The following is a 20,928-nucleotide window of genomic DNA, read 5'->3' as shown; positions in this document are numbered from 1 at the left end:
AGCATGGTCTAATCAGTGTTTTATAGATTGTTAGTTTAGTGGTTCTAGGCAGGAGCCTTGAAGATACAAGCTTTGTTAAGGCAAAATAACCTTTATTGGCTGCAGTTGGTTCCTGATTTATTTGATTAGAGGTATCATTTAGGCTGTTTGTTGTTTAAAATTAAACCCATTTACAGTCGAAGTCAGATACTTGAAATGAACCACTCTTCAATGGTGTATCTACCCATTCTAATTTGGCTGGCATTCTCTCCCTGTGTGCTTTCCCAGCAGCTAGGAATTTTGTTTTCTGCTAGTTGATATTTATTCTTATTTCCTGCCGGCCTGTTCAACCGCAGTGACTGTGTCTGCCATTGCCATCAGAGTTCTTGCTACTATGTCTATGTCCTCTGCATAGGCCAATATCTGTACAAATTTATGAAAAATCATTCCTCTATTTACGATTTTTTGCTTCTCTCGTCACCTTCTCCAAGGTGGTGTTGAATAGGAGGCATGCCAGTGCATCACCCTGCTGTACTCCATTTTTAATATCCAAAGTACTGGACAACATCCCTCCAATTTTTATGCTACCTCGCGCTCCTCTCATTGTCATTCTTACCAAATTTGTCAGGTTTTTGGAATACCCAGTTCACCTAGAGCTTGATATAGCAGCTCTCTGTCTATACTATCATACACTTCTTTAAAATCAATACAAAGATCATATGTTCTGACCCCACATTCCTTTGTTGTTTTTTTTTTTTCCAGAATTTGTCTTAGGGTAAACATCTGGTGAACAGTTGACGTACTGGGGATAAACCCACATTGGTACAACCCCATTTCCCTCTGTGTTATTGGTAGGAGTCAGTCGCACAGCAAATTAGAGAGGATTTTATATCCCAGATTAAGCAGTGTGATCCCTCTACAGTTACCACATTCCATCTTGTCTCCTTTCTAATATATAGGGCATATTTTTATTTATTTAGCGTATGGCTAATACAGACATATCATAAAATTAAATTACATATACATATGTACATAGTGACACACAAGAAACTTAAGTGTCTTTACAACTGAATATCCAGCGCACTGCATCTGGAGTTGCTAGCAGAAAGTCCTCTTTGGTGACGTGAAAGGATCGAATCGTGCATTCACTGACAAGGTGGTGAACAGTCTGGTATGGAGCCCCACAGTAACAGGCTGGATCAGGCAGCTTCTTCCCTTAAAGAGAGCATCCCTGCATCAGCCAGGGCCAGTACGGATTCTGTTGAGAGTAGTCCAGGTCTTGCGTGGTAGGTCGAATCCACTTGGGAGTTTAGCACCTGAGATGATGTTATGCAGGTACACATCTGTTACTGCTTCCCACCGACCTTTCCATTCTTCAAGAGGTTTGAAATCCTTAGCAACCATGTCAGCAGCATCGTACAGAGTTGAATGGTGTGATTTCAGTCTCTTACGATTTAAAAGTGGCAGGTCGCTATGCACGGCTAGGTTAGAATTCCTGGAGATCTTGTGGAATTCTCTCATAAGAGCAGTACAAAATCTGCATAGATCAGGAGGCATTATACCGGTTAACAGTGGAAGCCAATAAACTAGTGTAGATCTGATTGTGCCAGATATTATGCGCATTGTTGTATTCAGCAAGCCTTGTATGATGACTGTTTGCCCAAACAGGTGCACAATACTCAGCACTCGAGTACACCAAGCCCAGAGCTGAAGATCGCAGGGTGGTTGCTGAAGATTCCCAGGTAGTTCCACATCACTTATGGAGGATGTTGTTTTGAGTCCTCAACTTTTGAGCTAAGTTAAGAATGTGTTGTTTGAAGCATAGTGTACGATCCAGGATGACACCAAGATATTTTGGGTTCCAATTATGATGAATTCTGCCTCTGAAACTTACTTCCAGTTTTATGTTCGCCAACCGGTTATTCAGGTGGAAGCAAAACACTTATGTTTTACTCACACTGGGTTGGAGTCCACAGATTTTGAAGTAATTATCTAATGCAGACAGGTCATTGGCTAGAAATATCTTCTGTTGTCTTCATTTACTGATGTTTTACGGCTAGAGCCAGGTCATTGGCATAGCAGTATTTTCTGGATGAAGTGTCATGCAGATCAGATAGATACAGGTTGAACAGTAAGGGTGACAGAACTGATCCGTGAGGCAATCCGTTGTTCAGTTTCCTCTCCTTACTTATGTTGCTTCCAGTGATTACCTGCAACTTCCGATCACTTAGCGTGCTGTTAATTAGTCGAGCCATTGTTCTGCAGGGTATGATGCGGAGAAATTTGTAGATACGGCCTTCCCTCCACACAGAGTCGAAGGCGGCAGTTAGATCAACAAATGCCACAGATGTTTTCTGCTTCATTTAGGATCCTGACTCTATGAAGGATGTGAGAGACAATACTTGGTCGCAGCAGCTACGCCCTGGTCTGAAGCCTGCCTGATCAACTGGAACGTTCGCTAGGATAGCACTACTTATTCTGTTATATATTAGCCTTTCAAAAAGCTTGTAGCAGCAGCTATGTGGGGCAATGGGGCGATACCTTTCTATCTTATTGCGTCTTAGCCTTTCCTCCCATATGGATCAGGAATTATGGATGGATACCATCGAATCCAGGTGCCTTAAGAGGTTTCAGGTCCTTCAGTCCAGAGTCAATGTCTGAACCTCTGAAGGGATGGGTATACTCAGAAGAGGGAGATGCCTTCTTTTTCAGAAGATGTTGTCTGATATGTCTTGTATGTTTCTTGTCGGGAGGTACTATTGAGGTAGTAATGATGTGGGAAGCAATTTGGTCTGGTGTTACTTCAGAATTTTTTCTGCATGCTGGTGCACTTCCTCCCAGTTTTCTCAGAAGACTCCATGCTTTCCTGCTCGAGTGTGTTAAGTCCATATTTTCAACTGTTTCTGCCTCCGAGACATGTCCAAGTTGGACAACAGTTCCATAGCTATCTCTGGGTCACCACTTTGCTGGAAGTGTTTGTACAGTGTTTCACTTTAATCATTCCATCCTGGAACATATTCTTTTCGGTATCCTCTTGGCATACGCTTTTTAGCTGTTGCTGTTACTGCACCAATGAAGTGTTGATAGTTATTATGTGATGGAGGTATCCATTGAATGGTCTTATCCAGTTCCACTGAAAACTTCATCGAGCATGCGGAGTTGATCGTATGACAGGTACCGTGCAACCAATTTGTATTATTACAGGTCTGTGAGGAAAGGCACCTATCACTTTCCTTGTGGTGTTGATGGGAAATTCAGTTTCGTTGCAGCTAACAAAGCATAAGTCAGGATTTGAATCCTTGTCCCAAGCAGCTGACCTGAAAGTGCCTTGATCTGTGGCATCATTCTGCAACCATGCTCCCAATTTCATTATTTTGAGAGTACTACCAAAGTTCGTGGTGACTATTGAAGTCTCCTGTGTAAATTGCAGGATGTTCTGCTGTGTGTAGGACAAAATCTGGCCATGTTGTTTTGGGTGGTTTGTAAGCATTTGTTATAGTAATGCCGTGCAATTGTATGACAACTGAATGTATATCTGCCTCCACACTTACAGGAATCAGTGAAGCTTTGTTTATGTTGTTACGGACAGACGTAGCAATTCCATACACCTCGTGGTAAGTTACACCAAGTGCAGAATATCCAGGAATTTGACCTCGGCTTTGGAATATTTCTTCACTGGAAACACGAGTTTCCTGAATGGCGATGACATCGATATTGTTGCCCTGCTAATGCTTTCGATATTCAGTTGAAGGAGTCTGATAGTTGGTCCAATGTTTCTTGTTAATGAGCTCTGAAAAGAACTGTTTCTGCTATTTAGTTGATATGCCATTGCCAGGAGATTCTATGGATAGTCTGTCTGCCTGTAATCACCGTTGCTCAATTAACGTAGGGCATATAATTCCATTTTCCCATGTTTGAGGGCACTGCCTCTTCTTCCCAGATTAGACTAACCAATTTCAGGACATTCACTTCCAATTCACAGCCTCCTTGTAGTTCTCATTTCTTCTATGTTGGTGGGTCCACACTGTTATCTCGGTCCTCTTCCTCCTGTATTTCTGCTGGGTCCATTGGTACAACTGATAATGGATTAAGGAGTTTATCAAAGTAGTGATGCCACCTCAAACATATCTCCTCCTCTTTACTTATAATTTTACCGTTCTCGTCTTTTATTAGTTTGTTCTGCATCCTGATAGGTTTCCTTGTCTTACTCACCTCTCTATGAAATTTCCTTGCTTCACATCCATTTCTTCAATAGTTGCCTTCATCCACTCCCTCTTTTTCCTTTGATGGGTCCTTTTTCAATTCTCCATTATCCTCCTGGTACAATGTGGTTACAATATCCTTCTCTATGCTTCATTTTTATCATTTGTTACTGTTTTATGTCAGGTATCAAACCACATGGTTCCTGTTTGCTTTATACTTTTCCCAAGTATCTTCCTTGCTGCTGTGTGCACTATCTTTTACCATTGATCTTAAATGTTGTCACAGTCTCCAGCATTTTCAAGGACCTGAATTATTCTCTCCTGGTTTCGTTCCCTTGCTTCCTCTGATTCTAAGGCTGATACTATATTTCTGTGTCCTGGGTCCTGCATTGGATATTCTTGCTCGCACCCATGCCCAGACTAGGGAGTGATCCATATCTATATTTGGACCTCTTAAACTCCTCACATCCAGCAAGTCTGACTTGTGCCTTGCATCAATTTGTACGTGGTCGATCTGGTGCTGTCCATGTTACCTTATTAATTAATTTGTATAGGAACAATGTTGAACCTACCATCATGTTTCCAGATGTTGCAAATAGAATCAACCTTCTCCTGTTGTCATTACCTAGCACATATGTACTACAGATACCGACTTTCTACTGTGTGAACACATCGTAATCATCCCTAAAACTAGCAGCTGGCTCACTGCCACCATTTGTTGGTGTTTCTCTTTGATTTCTGAAATGTAATGATGAAAGACTGTCGCATTACTGTTGTGAAACCACACAGAAACTTGTTGAAAGTACATTTAATTATGATCAACATTCATTGTAATGGATTCTGGGTCAGCAATTAGGACAATGCACTCCCAGAACAAAATGAGTTCTCATACATAAAATATGTAACATGTGGTCTTCATGCCCAAGCTCTTGCTTTTCATAATTAACAAGCTGTCTAAGGATATTAAAGTTTGTCGATTATCATGGGCAGTTGCCTGGGTAGGTGGAGGTGCAGAGAGGGTAGGGAAAGATGCACAAGGCAAGGAGATGGTGTGAGGCGATGACTCAATGGCTGCGCAAGAAGAAAGGAGTTCAGAGGGTAGCGCATATACGAGAGAGAGAGAGAGAGAGAGAGAGAGAGAGAGAGAGAGAGAGAGAGAGAGAGAGAGAGAGAGAGAGAGAGAGAGGGGGGGGGGAAGGAAGGAGAGGAAAGGAGGGGAGGGACATGAAGGGAAGAGTGAAAGGGGTGGAAAGAGGAAGAGTAGTACAATACAGCACACAATATAGAAGGGCAAGGGGAGTTGGGGATGGACGAGAGGGGGAAAATTCAGTGACACGGTGGGATATTTAGCAGAGGTTTAGGCCAGGAGGATTATGAGAGCACAGCGTAATCTACAGTGACAATTCCACCCGTATAGTTCAGAGAAACTAGTAGGAGTATCTAAATAGCTTGCATAGTGAACCAGCTGTTGAAGTCATTTGTGTTGTGTGCTGCATGTTCACAACTGGATGGTCAAGTCTGCAGTTTAGTTGTGGGCTGTGGCCATTCATGTGAGAAGACCGGTGGTTACTAGCGCCGTGCCCACATAGAACACTACTCAGTAATTTCACACATGGCCCTATAGAGTATGAAAGGCCTGTGGATGGTCTGTGGTAGGTGGTGTGTAAGAGTATAGGACACATTGACCACTAGGGAATGACATATGAGGGTACAGAACTGGATTCTTACATTGTTGCAAGCCAGTCCTCTGCATCTCAATCTGTTCTTTTTTTCTGTAGCCAGAAATGGCAGGTGCAAAGCACGTTTATATCTTTTGGCCAGTAATGGTGCTGAATAAACTTCTTCTTTTCATTCTCCCCTTCCCTTTCTTCACCTTCTTCTTCATTAATGTAGAGATTGTTCACACTGTTTCCTTTCCCACTTCTCTTAAAGTGCAGCATTCTTGTATTCGACATGTTGTTGTCTTCAGTCCTGAAACTGGTTTAATGCAGCTCTCCATGTGACTCTATCCTGTGCAAGCTCCTTCATCTCCCAGTACCTACTGCAACCTACATCCTTCTGAATCTGCTTAGTGTATTCATCTCTTGGTCTCCCTCTACGATTTTTACCCTCCACGCCGTCCTCCAATGCTAAATTTGTGATCCCTTGATGCCTCAGGACATGTCCTACCAATCGATCCCTTCTTCTAGTCAAGCTGTGCCACAAACTTCTCTTCTCCCCAATCCTATTCAATACCACCTCATTAGTTACGTGATCTACCCACCAAATCTTCAACATTCTTCTATAGCACCACATTTCGAAAGCTTCTATTCTCTTCTTGTCCAAACTATTTATTGTCCACGTTTCACTTCCATACATGGCTACACTCCATACAAATACTTTCAGAATCGACCTCCTGACACATCTATAATCAAGGTTAACAAATTTCTCTGCTTCAGAAATGCTTTCCTTGCCATTGCCAGACTACATTTTATATCCTCTCTACTTCGACCATCATTAGTTATTTTCCTCCCCAAATAGCAAAACTCCTTTACTACTTTAAACGTCTCATTTCCTAATCTAATTCCCTCAGCATCGCCCAACTTAATTCGACTACATTCCATTATCCTTGTTTTGCTTTTGTTGATGTTCATCTTATATCCTCCTTTCAAGACACTGCCCATTCCATTCAACTGCTCTTCCAAGTCCTTTGCTGTCTCTGACAGAATTACAATGTCATCGGCAAACCTCAAAGTTTTTATTTCTTCTCCTTGGACTTTAATACCTACTCCAAATTTCCTTTACTGCTTGCTCAATATATAGATTGAATAACATCGGGGAGAGGCTACAACCCTGTCACACTCCCTTCCCAACCACTGCTTCCCTTTCATGCCCCTCAAATGTTATAACTGCCATCTGCTTTCTGTACAAATTGTATATAGCCTTTCGCTCCCTGTATTTTACCCCTGCCACCTTCAGAATTTGAAAGAGAGTATTCCAGTCGACATTGTCAAAAGCTTTCTCTAAGTCTACAAATGCTAGAAAAGTAGGTTTGCCTTTCCTTAATCTTTCTTCTAAGATAAGTCGTAAAGTCAGTATCGCCTCACGTGTTCCAACATTTCTACGGAATCCAAACTGATCTTCCCTGAGGTCGGCTTCTACCAGTTTTTCCATTCGTCTGTAAAGAATTCGCATTAGTATTTTGCAGCTGTGACTTATTAAACTGACAGTTCAGTAATTTTCACATCTGTCAACACCTGCTTTCTTTGGGATTGTAATTATCATATTCTTCTTGAAGTCTGAGGGTATTTCGCCTGTCTCGTACATCTTGCTCACCAGATGGTAGAGTTTTGTCAGGACTGGCTCTCCCAAGACCGTCAGTAGTTCTAATGGAATGTTGTCTACTCCCGGGGCCTTGTTTCGACTCAGGTCTTTCAGTGCTCTGTCAAACTCTTCGCGCAGTATCGTATCTTCCATTTCCAAAATATTGTCTTCAAGTACATCGCCCTTGTGTAGACCCTCTATATACTCCTTCCACCTTTCTGCTTTCCATTCATTGCTTAGAACTGGGTTTCCATCTGAGCTCTCTTTCCTCCAAAGGTCACTTTAATTTTCCTGTAGGCTGTATCTATCTTACCCCTAGTGAGATAAGCCTCCACATCCTTACATTTGTCCTCTAGCCATCCCTGCTTAGCTATTTTGCACTTCCTGTCGATCTCATTTTTGAGATGTTTGTATTCCTTTTTACCTGCTTCGTTTACTGCATTCTTGTATTTTCTCCTTTTATCAATTAAATTCAGTATCTCTTCTGTTACCCAAGGATTTCTACTATCCCTTGTCTTTTTACCTACTTGATCCCCTGCTGCCTTCACTACTTCATTCCTCAGAGCTACCCATTCTTCTTCTACAATATTTCATTCCCCCATTCCTGTCAATTGTTCCCTAATGCTGTCCCTGAAACTCTCTACAACCTCTGGTTTAGTCAGTTTATCCAGGTCCCATCTCCTTAAAGTCCCACCTTTTTGCAATTTCTTCAGCTTTAATCTACAGTTCATAACCAATAGATTGTGGTCGGAGTCCACATCTGCCCCTGGAAATATCCTACAATTTAAAACCTGGTTCCTAAATCTCTGTCTGGCTATTATATACTCTATCTGATACCTTTTAGTATCTCCAGGCTTCTTCCATGTGTACAGACTTCTTTTATGATTCTTGAACCAAGTGTTAGTTATGATTAAGTTATGCTCTGTGCAAAATTCTAACAGATGGCTTCCTCTTTCATTTCTTAGCTCCAATCCATATTCACCTACTATGTTTCCTTCTCTCCCTTTTCCTACTGTTGAATTCCAGTCACTCACGACTATTAAATTTTCATCTCCCTTCACTACCTGAATAATTTCTTTTATCTTATCATACATTTCTTCAATTTCTTCGTCATCTGCAGAGGTTGGCATATAAACTTGTACTACTGTAGTAGGCATGTGCTTCGTGTCTATCTTGGCCACTATAATATGTTCACTATGCAGTTTGTAGTAGCTTACCCACACTCCTATTTTTTTTATTCATTATCAAACCTACTCCTGCATTACCCATATTTGATTTTGTATTTATAACCCTGTATTCACCTGATCCTAAGTCTTGTTCCTCCTGCCACCGAACTTCACTAATTCCCACTATATCTAACTTTAACCTATCCATTTCCTTTTTTAAATTTTCTAACCTACCTGCCCAATTAAGGGATCTGACATTCCACACACTGATCCGTAGAATGCCAGTTTTCTTTCTCCTGATAACAACGTCCTCTTGAGTAGTCCCCGCCCGGAGACCCGAATGGGGGACTATTTTACCTCCGGAATATTTTATCCAAGAGGATGCCATCATCATTTAACCATACAGTAAAGCTGCAGACTGTTGCCCTTGCAACTACTGAAAAGACTGCTGCCCCTCTTCAGGAACCACACATTTGTCTGGCCTCTCAACAGATACCCCTCCATTGTGGTTGCACCTACAGTACGGCTATCTGTATCGATAAGCACGCAAGCCTCCCCATCAACGGCAAGGTCCATGGTTCATGGGGGGTATTAGACATATGATGCAGCAATTAAAAAACAAAGAAACAAAAAAATACTGTTGTACTGTTATGGACCACTTCTTCATTCAACCTCTTGTGGCATATTTGCTAATGACTCTCTTTGGAAGATCCTCAACTCTCATATGAGAATTATTCATATTTACAGCATGTTAACAAGAAATCTCTCTGTACTGACCTTGCTGTTTGCTCCACCTTCGATAAACAGGATTTACTCCACAGCAGGTAGAGGCCAAATAAAAGGCACAATTATCATGCCATTTTGTGACTGGAATAGCATCGCCCACCCTCCCCCTCTCCACCCTATTCCTTCATGTTTGAGTCCATCATTTTTCAGGCCAGAACTTTTTCCTCTAATTAGTTGGTTCTCTCTGACTTACCCATGGAATGGCACCATTTGTTCATCAATAGAAAACATTTCTGGGTGAGCATGCTGCATACGTGCTTTCCTAGTCATTGACAACAATGGTCTCACTTTCCAGTGTCTGTCAGTTGTCTTTTAATTGTCGCTGATGCTGGCAACAACCACCTTGAGGCATACTCTAAGACTGTAGAACCGATCTCTGCCATTAGATATCTAATATATTAGTTCCCAACATATCCTACACTTAAAAGAACCAAGAAGTGATATCACAGTGCTTGCAGCCCAGTACTTCTTGATTTCATCTGGGGTGGTGTTGAGAGATTTTTCTTCTGATAAAATGTTCCACATTTGTTTTTCAGCCATATTATTTTTTTAAAATCTTTATTTAAATGCTGACTGAAATACTCGAATCGTTTCTTAACTCCTGTAATGATAGAGTTTGCATCAGAACCTGTTGATGTTGATATCATTGAAGACAAGATACTGGACGAAAATCTGGAACAGAAAGAACAGAATCAATTAATATTATTGTTATGTAATAATTAACATTAATGCCTATTAGAGAGACTAAAAAATATTACATACTCTGTTCTCTGGTGGCAATAGCTCATGTTGGCACTATTGAACATTCATTGTCTGAAACATTTCAAAAGTACTGTTAATTGTGATCCCTGAATGTGAAGTTCAGCAGCATCACCAATTTCTACACTCCTGGAAATGGAAAAAAGAACACATTAACACCGGTGTGTCAGACCCACCATACTTGCTCCGGACACTGCGAGAGGGCTGTACAAGCAATGATCACACGCACGGCACAGCGGACACACTACGAACCGCGGTGTTGGCCGTCGAATGGCGCTAGCTGCGCAGCATTTGTGTACCGCCGCCGTCACTGTCAGCCAGTTTGCCGTGGCATACGGAGCTCCATCGCAGTCTTTAACACTGGTAGCATGCTGCGACAGCGTGGACGTGAACCGTATGTGCAGTTGACGGACTTCGAGCGAGGGCGTATAGTGGGCATGCGGGAGGCCGGGTGGACGTACCGCCGAATTGCTCAACACGTGGGACGTGAGGTCTCCACAGTACATCGATGTTGTCGCCAGTGGTCGGCGGAAGGTGCACGTGCCCGTCGACCTGGGACCGGACCGCAACGACGCACGGATGCACGCCAAGACCGTAGGATCCTACGCAGTGCCGTAGGGGACCGCAGTGCCACTTCCCAGCAAATTAGGGACGCTGTTGCTCTTGGGGTATCGGCGAGGACCATTCGCAACCGTCTCCATGAAGCTGGGCTACGGTCCCGCACACCGTTACGCCGTCTTCCGCTCACGCCCCAACATCGTGCAGCCCGCCTCCAGTGGTGTCGCGACAGGCGTGAATGGAGGGACGAATGGAGACGTGTCGTCTTCAGCGATGAGAGTCGCTTCTGCCTTGGTGCCAATGATGGTCGCATGCGTGTTTGGCGCCGTGCAGGTGAGCGCCACAATCAGGACTGCATACGACCGAGGCACACAGGGCCAAAACCCGGCATCATGGTGTGGGGAGCGATCTCCTACACTGGCCGTACACCTCTGGTGATCGTCGAGGGGACACTGAATAGTGCACGGTACATCCAAACCGTCATCGAACCCATCGTTCTACCATTCCTAGACCGGCAAGGGAACTTGCTGTTCCAACAGGACAATGCACGTCCGCATGTATCTCGTGCCACCCAACGTGCTCTAGAAGGTGTAAGTCAACTACCCTGGCCAGCAAGATCTCCGGATCTGTCCCCCATTGAGCATGTTTGGGACTGGATAAAGCGTCGTCTCACGCGGTCTGCACGTCCAGCACGAACGCTGGTCCAACTGAGGCGCCAGGTGGAAATGGCATGGCAAGCCGTTCCACAGGACTACATCCAGCATCTCTACGATCGTCTCCATGGGAGAATAGCAGCCTGCATTGCTGCGAAAGGTGGATATACACTGTACTAGTGCCGACATTGTGCATGCTCTGTTGCCTGTGTCTATGTGCCTGTGGTTCTGTCAGTGTGATCATGTGATGTATCTGACCCCAGGAATGTGTCAATAAAGTTTCCCCTTCCTGGGACAATGAATTCACGGTGTTCTTATTTCAATTTCCAGGAGTGGATATCACAATTATCAGCATCAAAGACCTCAGCCGGAAGTTGATTAATTTTTGAATCAGAAGACTTGTTAGTAATATTTGGGTTATCATTTTTAACACACATTCCAATGTTTAATTGTAATGGAAGCATCACAAATGCCCATTAAATTATGGAAGCACTCAAATACGTACTAGAAATAATAAAGTAACACTGAAACTTTGAATGAACGTTGTACGATGGAATCAGCTGCAATCTGCTCAGAGGTATAAGAAATGTAGTCGCAAAGATTCCCTGTATCATGTACACCACGTTTTATGGACTATAAGACACATCTAAATTTTTAAGATTTTTTAAAATAATGTTTTTACCATTTTATATTATTAGACTGCAAATCAGAAAAAAAATTCTTGGTTTATAAACCGAACTGACTGTTAAAAATCACTGAAAATCAAACTGGCCTTTAAAAATCCCTGAAAATTTTCATCTGAACCTCTTCCTCCTTCTTCTTCTCCTTCCTCAACGTCGTTATCATTGTCCTCTTCATACATAGGATGTCCTTCACTGCCATCAATGGCATTACTTATGCTGCACTTCTAGAAAGATGTAACAATAATGTCTTCTCTCACCCTAGACCACATATGTGTTATCCACTGACACACTTGTTTGATTGTAGCTCATTTTAAAACTCCCTTTGGCATTAATTCAAGTCAGGTTCCATCCATCATTCATTTGCTCCTTTCCTCTCCTGTATGCACTTTAAATGGCTTACTTTTGAGACATCAAGAGGTTGCAGTTTTAAGTCCTCCCTATTTCCCTGTCACAGTTTCTTTCACAGAATTTTTCAAATAACTACTAAACTGATCTAGCACAAGAAGAAAAATGTTCTTTAATAAAGCACCTTTCCTTCTCTCCCACACCCTCTTAACCCATAATTTCATACCAGTCTCATCCATCCAACCCTTGTTGTGTGTGAACACCACCACCTGGCAGTATTTTGGAAGGTTCTGGCATTGTTTTGCACTTGAAAATGATCACTGGATTAAGTTTAGGACCATCAGCACAACATGAAAGGACAACAGTGGAGTGCACTTTTTTTATATCCACGTGCTTTTATGTCAACTGTTCTGTTATGTAGCACATCAAATGTCAAAGGAGTTTCGTGCATATTTGCTATTTAACTTAGTTCCACACTGGTTTTCTCTTAATGTTGAATAATAAAGCGATGGAAAGACAATATTTCCTCTTCACACTTTTGTAGCACTGTCTTAGATATTTTGGTTTTGGTTCACATGCTAAGTCCATGACGCTTTATAAAACTGTAGCACCAACTCCACCCTTAAAATCTGATATGTTCCACTGTAGCACTAGCTTACGAGTGAGTATTTGAATCATTTTTGTACTAATTCTAATGCCATTTTGATGGTGTCCTTGAATCCATTTCAGTATGCCATCATCTAGTTTTGGCCATTTTGCATTCAGTCCTCTACTCGAACTTTTTTTTTTCCTTTAGTTCTTTACTAGCCCGCCAATCACAATTTTCGTTGATGGAGGACTGAAATGTTGCTCAGCTGCTCGGTTTCCATGTTCTTCTGCATATGCTATTACTTTTAAATTTATTTTTTTAATTACAAAACTAGCTTACTAATGGAAAGATTAGACTGTTACCCATAACACAAATAATTTTCAATTCAAGTCCACTGGCACCATAGACTATAATGACACATCATAGGCTAGACAGTTTTCTAGGTTTGTGATGGTGGAGTGGGACAGAGACAATGTTAGCAACCTTTTTAATCCCCGCAACTTACGTTCATCACATCGCTGGACTGCTGCTGCCAGTTGAATCCAATGTTGCCAGATAGAGATGGGTTTCCTGCAGTATTGAATATATGGCCATTTTTAAGACTGGAGGGGTAAATTTTAAATCAAACAATGGACATTTTTATATTAATTTTGAGTATAAGACACACCTGAATTATGGAGGCAATTTTTCGAACAAAACAGTGCATCTTATAGTCCGTAAAATATGATATAATACTTCACATAAAATATCATTTTGGAAAACTAAAATCATCTTTCACATCACTTTCTTTGGTAGAATTATAGTCAGAGCACTGTTAAAAACATTTCAGTACTGCTTTAAAAAGAAACGATGAATTAACAATACTAATCTTTCTTTCTTTCTTTCAGCCACGCTTCACCCTGAAAATCTAAGATACAATTGGCGTTGTTACAAAAAATGGCACACAATATGAAAGAGCACAATCTGAATGAATGTACCATATATAATACAAAAGTTTGCAAAAGGGTAGTGAAAGCGGAACATTATGCATCACAGAACTCTTAATTATCTCATCTCTAAGATCTTTGGTAGAATTCCAGAATAAAGCAGATGAAATAGTGGTTTGCTCTCGATAGTTACTGTATTTAAAATTCTTTATAGGAGAAAAGAACTACACCATGTATTTGTGCAATGAAGCATACACAATTCACAGGGAGTTGAATGAAATGTTGAGATAACAAGTGTGTCCCATAAAGAATGTGGCAATCCTGTCCTTCCCCTCTATGTGCTGCTTGTGTGCAATATGTTCCAGTATTTTACCGCTTTAGGACGAAAGTCTATCAAGATCTCTGCAGCCATCTTTTGCACTAAATAGTCTTGATCACCAAAACAATTCCAATATCACAGACCACGAAGAAAAGCTTGTTGTGTGTTGTTTTTTCCATGTATCTTTCTCAACACATAAGTCGATAAACCTTGACCATCAAACATGTAACAATCTAACTGATTACCTGCCATCACCCAACAACTGCCGTTTTAGACAGAAACAGGAATCAGCTATATGTAAAGAGTAAAATAAATATAAATTTATTAACTTTTAAAATTAAAACTACAATATACAAATTATAATGTATAATGTTTTACAAAATCACAATTATTGTACTATCCTTGAATCACCAGAGTTAACACCCTATTGCCAAGTCAACTCCTTATCTCTACCCTTTACCTGTATTTGGTCAATGGCCTTATGTTCTTGGGAGGCATTATCACTCCGTTCGGAGAGGCACGGGGGAGGGGGGGAAGGAGACGCAGGTAATGTAGCCAATCGGCACACAGAGTAACCAAAAACTACAAATTTGGCACATCTATTGGGAGGGGGAGGGCACTCAGAATGTTGCCAATGAGCCCAGAATAACCAAAAGCTACAGATTTGGCACAACTATTGGTCATTTTCATTTTCAGCGATTGATACATCACCCTTTTCCAAACACCAGCATTTTTACCCTGGAGTTTCTCTTTCTGAACATCGACTTGTGACAGTTTGAACTGATGCATCGTTTGGGCGGTCCATTCCCATGAAGTCAGTATTGCTGCTCCTTTGAGTACGATGTGAAAACCGATTTCCTAGGTTGTAGTTGCTACGGCCTAGTCTGATCTTTCTTTCTGCAACAGATATCTGCCTTGTTAGCGGACAAGAAATCAAATCCACGTACGCCGACAATGTTCCGTTATTTGAAACAACTTGCACCCTTGCTGTGTATTTATCTTTATTTTCACCTTCATCTTAGCCTCGGCCAAGAATTAATTCTATGTCAACTTCTCCATAGTTACATAGCTTTCCATTTAATCCTCACACTTTTAATAGCGGGAGTTTCAATTTATCCCATTTATCTGCGACACACCACATTAATGGGGTCTGTACTCCTATGTCAATAAGTAGTTTGATGTTTCTCTCTTGATATACAGCACCTATCACGAAGTCATTTTTCGGTCTGGTCTGATTTTCGCTGGAACTAACAGGTATCACTGACTCCAGCAGGAGGCAGATGGCATGGTGGCTCGTATGTCCCCGTACTCATTTAAAGATCTGGCAGACTGTCTGTTGTTCGCATTACTTTTCTTCTTGTTGCGACAATCTCTCAAAACATGACCCTGCATCCTGCAACGATAGCAAATTCGATTCTCTTTACAACCCTTACACTTATGACCCAGCTTACTGCATCTGTAGCATTGTACTGTTGTGTCGAAAACCCTGGATTCTTGTTTCTGTATCTCATTTGGTCGTCTTAGTGCTTCAATGAAACCAACAGCTGATTCTACTGCTTCCTGAAATGTTTTACATCGTGCCAATCTAACAGCTTTGCTTACATCGTTCCCATGCAACCCATGAATGAATGTGTCCAAGGCACTCTGGTCGGCTTCGAACAACTGAATGCGGTTTTCATTTTCATCTTCTACTAACTCGTACGCTTTAGCGTTGATGTTTCAAATTCTGTCGTCAAACTGCTCGATAGATTCATCTCGTCGCATTCGCAAACTGTAAAGCTACTCTCTGTAAAATCTGATTGCATTTTTACGTTTAAATTTCTGAACAACAACCACTCTAAACTCATTGTAATTTTCTATTTTCACGCAAGTAGTCACCACGCTAATGAAATCTCGTGCTGCTCCGTGAATTCTTAATTTGGCAACCACTAGCTTATCAGAATCTGTCCATGATCCTAACAGGGCAGCACCTTCAAGTTTACGAAAAAACACCTTCACATCATCTTTGGGTTTGCCGATAAACACTGGTACTGATGGCAATAATGAAAAATTCTTTATTGTAGTTGTACTGTACTGCATGAACTGTCATTTGACAATTCTCTAGGAATGTTACGCTCGGTTCTTTCTGCTTTTAACTGGCGAATCTCTTCTTGCAGTTTATTAATAACAGTCTGTAGATCAACAACCTTACTCTGACTGAATTGTGACATTTCGTCTAATTTAACGTCAATGAGTCACTCAAACGTAACATAAAAATCGACCACTGCCTTTTGTATTCCAGCCAAACTGGAGTAGACCAACCTGAATTCCAGTGTTGGATGTCCCCGCGTAGTCGGAAGATGTTCATGCTGCTGCTGCTGCTGCTCAAAGTTCATGTTGTGCTGCACCTCTTCAGGACTATAGATTTTCCATAATCATCCCACTTCTAACACCACTTCTAACACCACTTCTATACGGGGGTTGTTTATGTTGTTGCCCCGGATGATAATTACACGAAATATTTGTCAGGATTTGTAAGCAGTGGGTCCTTGAGGTACGACAACACTTTTAAACAGTTTTATTAACAAAAGGCCGATTATAAAACACGTACGCTACGCGCACTCATTTTCACTGTGTCTGACTTCCTATCAGCCACTAATTACATTCGTGTAGAAAGGCCTCCATGGTGAGCTAAGAAAAAAGACATTTGCGCCAGAGGCCACACTAGTTATCCGGTGTGCTGTGGACGGCAGCCAATCGCTTATTCCCTGTGCCGCACTGTGGCCGGACACACGTGTACTGACCAAGCAAATTGTCAGCATTACAGATAGGTTGGCTGGCGAGCGCGAGTTACGTACTGTATGACTGTGTGCAACCCGTAGACCCTTACTGTATATATCATAAACTGAGGGTCACTTTCACATAATGTTTCAATGCTTAACACTTCCAAAACCATAAAAAAATTGAAGTTGACATTTAAAAATGAAGCAGACCATCCACTGAAGAAATAAATTCTGTAAACGCTTTAAAATGGTTTATTTACTAGAATTTTAAAGTAATACATAATTTAAGTAAAGGAATGAAGAACTCTCTTTCTGTAATGTTACCCAACAACAGTGGTGATATCACATTGTACAAGAAACATTTAGGGAAAGAACTGAATGCAATGTTGGCATCAGGTGCCATGACCAATAAAACCAGCTATTCACAAGATGTGACATAATCCGCACAGCTATACGAGTATTAGGGGGAGAATAGTTTGTTTTGAAGATAAAAAGAAATGGAAAAAAGTCAGAGAGATATCCCGTGAGACTAAATATGATGATTTTGAGGAAAAAATCCATTTGTGTGATTTTCCTGAATGTCTCTCTTTCCAGCAAGTTATGGTTTTGTTCTGTATACATTCAAAAGTGAAGATGCATCCCTTTTGATTCATTAGAAATATGTGGCTCCTTGTAGCTGAATTATAATGCTGTAAACGTTTTCACCACCATGATAAGTGTATTTAAAGCCCTATATAGTGTCGATGTTTGTCATATTTTAATAATGAAATATACTGCAGTCAAAAATTACATAAATGTTTCTTGGGCTGTACTGATGTTGACTGGATATAGTCGTTTCCCATAGTCTGCGGGACAAAGCTTTGACAAGGTTCAAATGGCTCTGAGCACTATGCGACTTAACTTCTGAGGGCATCAGTCGCCTAGAACTTAGAACTAATTAAACCTAACTAACCTAAGGACACCACACACATCCATGCCCACTTGGCCAAGGGCTACATCATAATATTGTCACGTCAAAACCCCAATCAAGTCCAAATCCCAAGACAGGGTCATTAAAGAAGTACTACACTTAGCACTGAAAGCACATTTCTTACTGACAGTACCATATAGTCAGAACAGAACTGAAATTCTGGACTGTGTGCACCTATTTATACAAACCTTAAGTATACCAAAGTGTACACATATAAGACATTTCAAGAACCTTCCCAAAACGATAAATACTAAATAATGAGTAATTGCTAGCAGTCAGGTTTGAAGTGGTGACCACAGCAAGGCAGCTAACAATGTTAACCACTATGCCACACTGCACACACCACAGCTTGTGGCAGCGCTCCCCTTTTCAGGAGAGACAATGACCCACCATTTCAGAAATTCTCATTGCAGTCAAATACAACACACTGAATATAGATCTTGTCAGTGGGCCTCTACATGGTGATGCTCACAGATCCTCCCAGTCTGGTCACATTGTTACATCCTTTTCACTATGATGAGCACTGAATGTAGCCCTCCTGTAAATGCTTCATAATCAGTGTGTGGTGTTCAGTTTCCTTGAACCTCCCATCATCAATCTGCAACTCTGGAGTGTAGCAGGACTTCATACAGAGGACATGAATGATGTAACTGCACATCTGTCTTCTTGATGAAGGGTCAAAATCCTCAACTCCGCAAGTGACATCTGACAGATGATGGAAGGACACAGTACAGACTAAAGCAGTGCTTTAGTAACTTTTCTGATAGTTCCACTTTCCATACAGATGTAAAAAGTTATACCAAGTCTCCCGAGTCGCATCTCACTGGCCAATGCTTGGTGTTATGGCACTCTAGGTCTTTCTCTTCGGCGTCCAGCTCCATATGCAAGCCTGTGGTCCTGATGATGATCTATTTCACGCAGTCGTCCTGAATACTACCCTGTTGAAATGGGAACAGTGTATCAACTGCATACTAGTGTACTGTTTAAGCCTCGCGACTATGGAGCAGGAAGAACAGTGTGAAACCTATGGTGTCTTGCATTGCTGCGTTGTATGCGAATGTCGCAACGAGCAGTTTCATATTTCAATCTCTCTGTTAGACATCAACATACATCAAAAGGACAACTGCCGACAACTTATTAAAGAATTCTGTGAGCCCATTCATCTGAGAATTGCAGACAGTTGTCATCCCGCTATCACAGTGTGAAACTACCTTTGATACCAGTACTAACTGGAAAACTTTTCCACACTCAGAGATCATGACATGGGTACCTCCGTGCTTCAAAATAATGTCTTCAACAAGAAACTTCACAATTTTTGGAGTTTCAGCAGTTGGCACAGCACTGGTGACAGCATAGCAAGTGAGGCAGTCAGTGCAGACTATTATCTGTTGACCCTATTAGTCAACTACAGGCACAACTCCCCAAGAAGTTGATTCCAATTAGGTGGAATACACTGTTGCAGTTGGGATTGGTACCAGATGCCCCGGAGGTAATTTTGGCAAGTGCTTCCGTCGTCGGCATTCCTTACAGTGACTCACAGTTTCTAACAGATCGTACAGATCTGGCCAGTGATAACTGCATCTGATTCTGTTTAGAGTCTTGACGAATCCCAGGTGACCATATGTTGGAGTGTCATGGCAATACTTCAGATGGCTGTAGATGAGCTGGTATAGTGAAAAGCCATTACAACTCTGTTGGCTCATAATTCCTCATATACAATGCTCTACTTATCTGGTATTCTCGTTTAATTAGTCCCTCCTCCTTCGGATCTTCTACGGTCTTCAGCAGTGCTGGATCTCCCCTCTGTCCAGCACTCATGTCATTTAATGCAGTGATGACATATTTTATCCACACTACTGTATTTTGCCAAATATCACTGTGACACCATACTCCTGAAGCTGCAGTTCCCATGTCACCAGACAACCCAATGAATCCTTCACATCGGTCAGCCAGCATAGGGAATGGGGGCATGTCAAAACAGTGAATGGTTTGCTTTATAAACATGGCTGTAACTTGTTGATGGCGCCATTGATTGCAAGTCATTCTTTTTCAGTTGTAGAGCAATCATCTTGGACTTGGACAATACTCTGAAAACATAAGCTTCAAAACATAAGCTATCACCTTTTCAGCACCTTTCCGCATTTCCGCTAGAACTGCATCTATCCCTTAACTGCTAATGTTGGTGTGTAGTTCTGTCTCTGCTCTCTCACCACACAATGTTAGCACTAGAGAAGATGTTAGTGACTCCTTAAACACAAGGAAAGACCATATTTGCACCTAGTTCCAAGAAAATCTGGCATCTCCCTGCAGTAGTTCTTACAAGGGACATGCCTGGGACGGAAGTCCTTTAGGAGTCACTGGTAGTACAAACAGAGAAAATCTGTGGCAGCTCCTGTTTTCTCCAGGTTGGGATGGACTCCTTTGCCATTCACTAAAAGCCCCAAAATTTTCATTGCTTTGGGGGCAAACAGGCAATTTTTCAGATTCATGCGGAGGCCCACAACCTGAACATTCTTCATTACAGTTGTCAGTCAGCTTAGATGTTCTTTAAATGTCTTCAAAACAATGATAATCTTATCCAGATAGCAAAGACATGTCATTCATTTAAGGTGTCAAAGCACATTATGCATCAAATGTTTGAAGGTGGCTGGAGCAGTACACAGATCAAATGATATAACACTAAACCCATAGAGACTGTCAGGAGTTATGAAAGCAGTCTTTTCCCAGTCAGCCTTATTGACCTTGATTTGCCAGTAGCCTGTTTGTGTATTTATAGTTTAGAAATACTTTGCTCCTTTTGCAATCCAGTATGTCGGCATCAATGCGTAGCAATGGATGGATGCCTTTCTTCATGATTTTGTTGAGCAATGCAGATGCATCATGTGCCAGCCTTCTTCTCCACCACGATGGCCACAGGACAGGTCCATG

General features: G+C 41.6%; 1 protein-coding gene across 3 annotated transcripts in view; it reads right to left on the bottom strand.

The window, feature by feature from the left end:
• The window catches only part of LOC126272349 (uncharacterized), an 81,971-nt gene that overhangs the window by 16,942 nt on the left and 44,101 nt on the right, over positions 1–20,928 (bottom strand). Inside the window, exons 5-6 of one of the 3 annotated variants that reach the window (XR_007549212.1) lie at positions 10,199–10,249; positions 9,999–10,108 (exon numbers count right to left, since the gene is read on the bottom strand). The exons of 1 other annotated variant lie outside the window; for it this stretch is intronic. The gene's annotated coding sequence lies outside the window, so the exon portion shown is untranslated. Of the gene's footprint in view, positions 1–9,998; positions 10,109–10,198; positions 10,250–20,928 lie in introns of those variants that run through there. One more of the 3 variants, XM_049975154.1, reaches the window with a different exon arrangement.

This window comes from Schistocerca gregaria, chromosome 5 (genome assembly GCF_023897955.1).
Source record: "Schistocerca gregaria isolate iqSchGreg1 chromosome 5, iqSchGreg1.2, whole genome shotgun sequence".
Classification (NCBI taxonomy): domain Eukaryota; kingdom Metazoa; phylum Arthropoda; class Insecta; order Orthoptera; family Acrididae; genus Schistocerca; species Schistocerca gregaria.
This window is presented reverse-complemented; position numbering and strand designations above follow the sequence as displayed.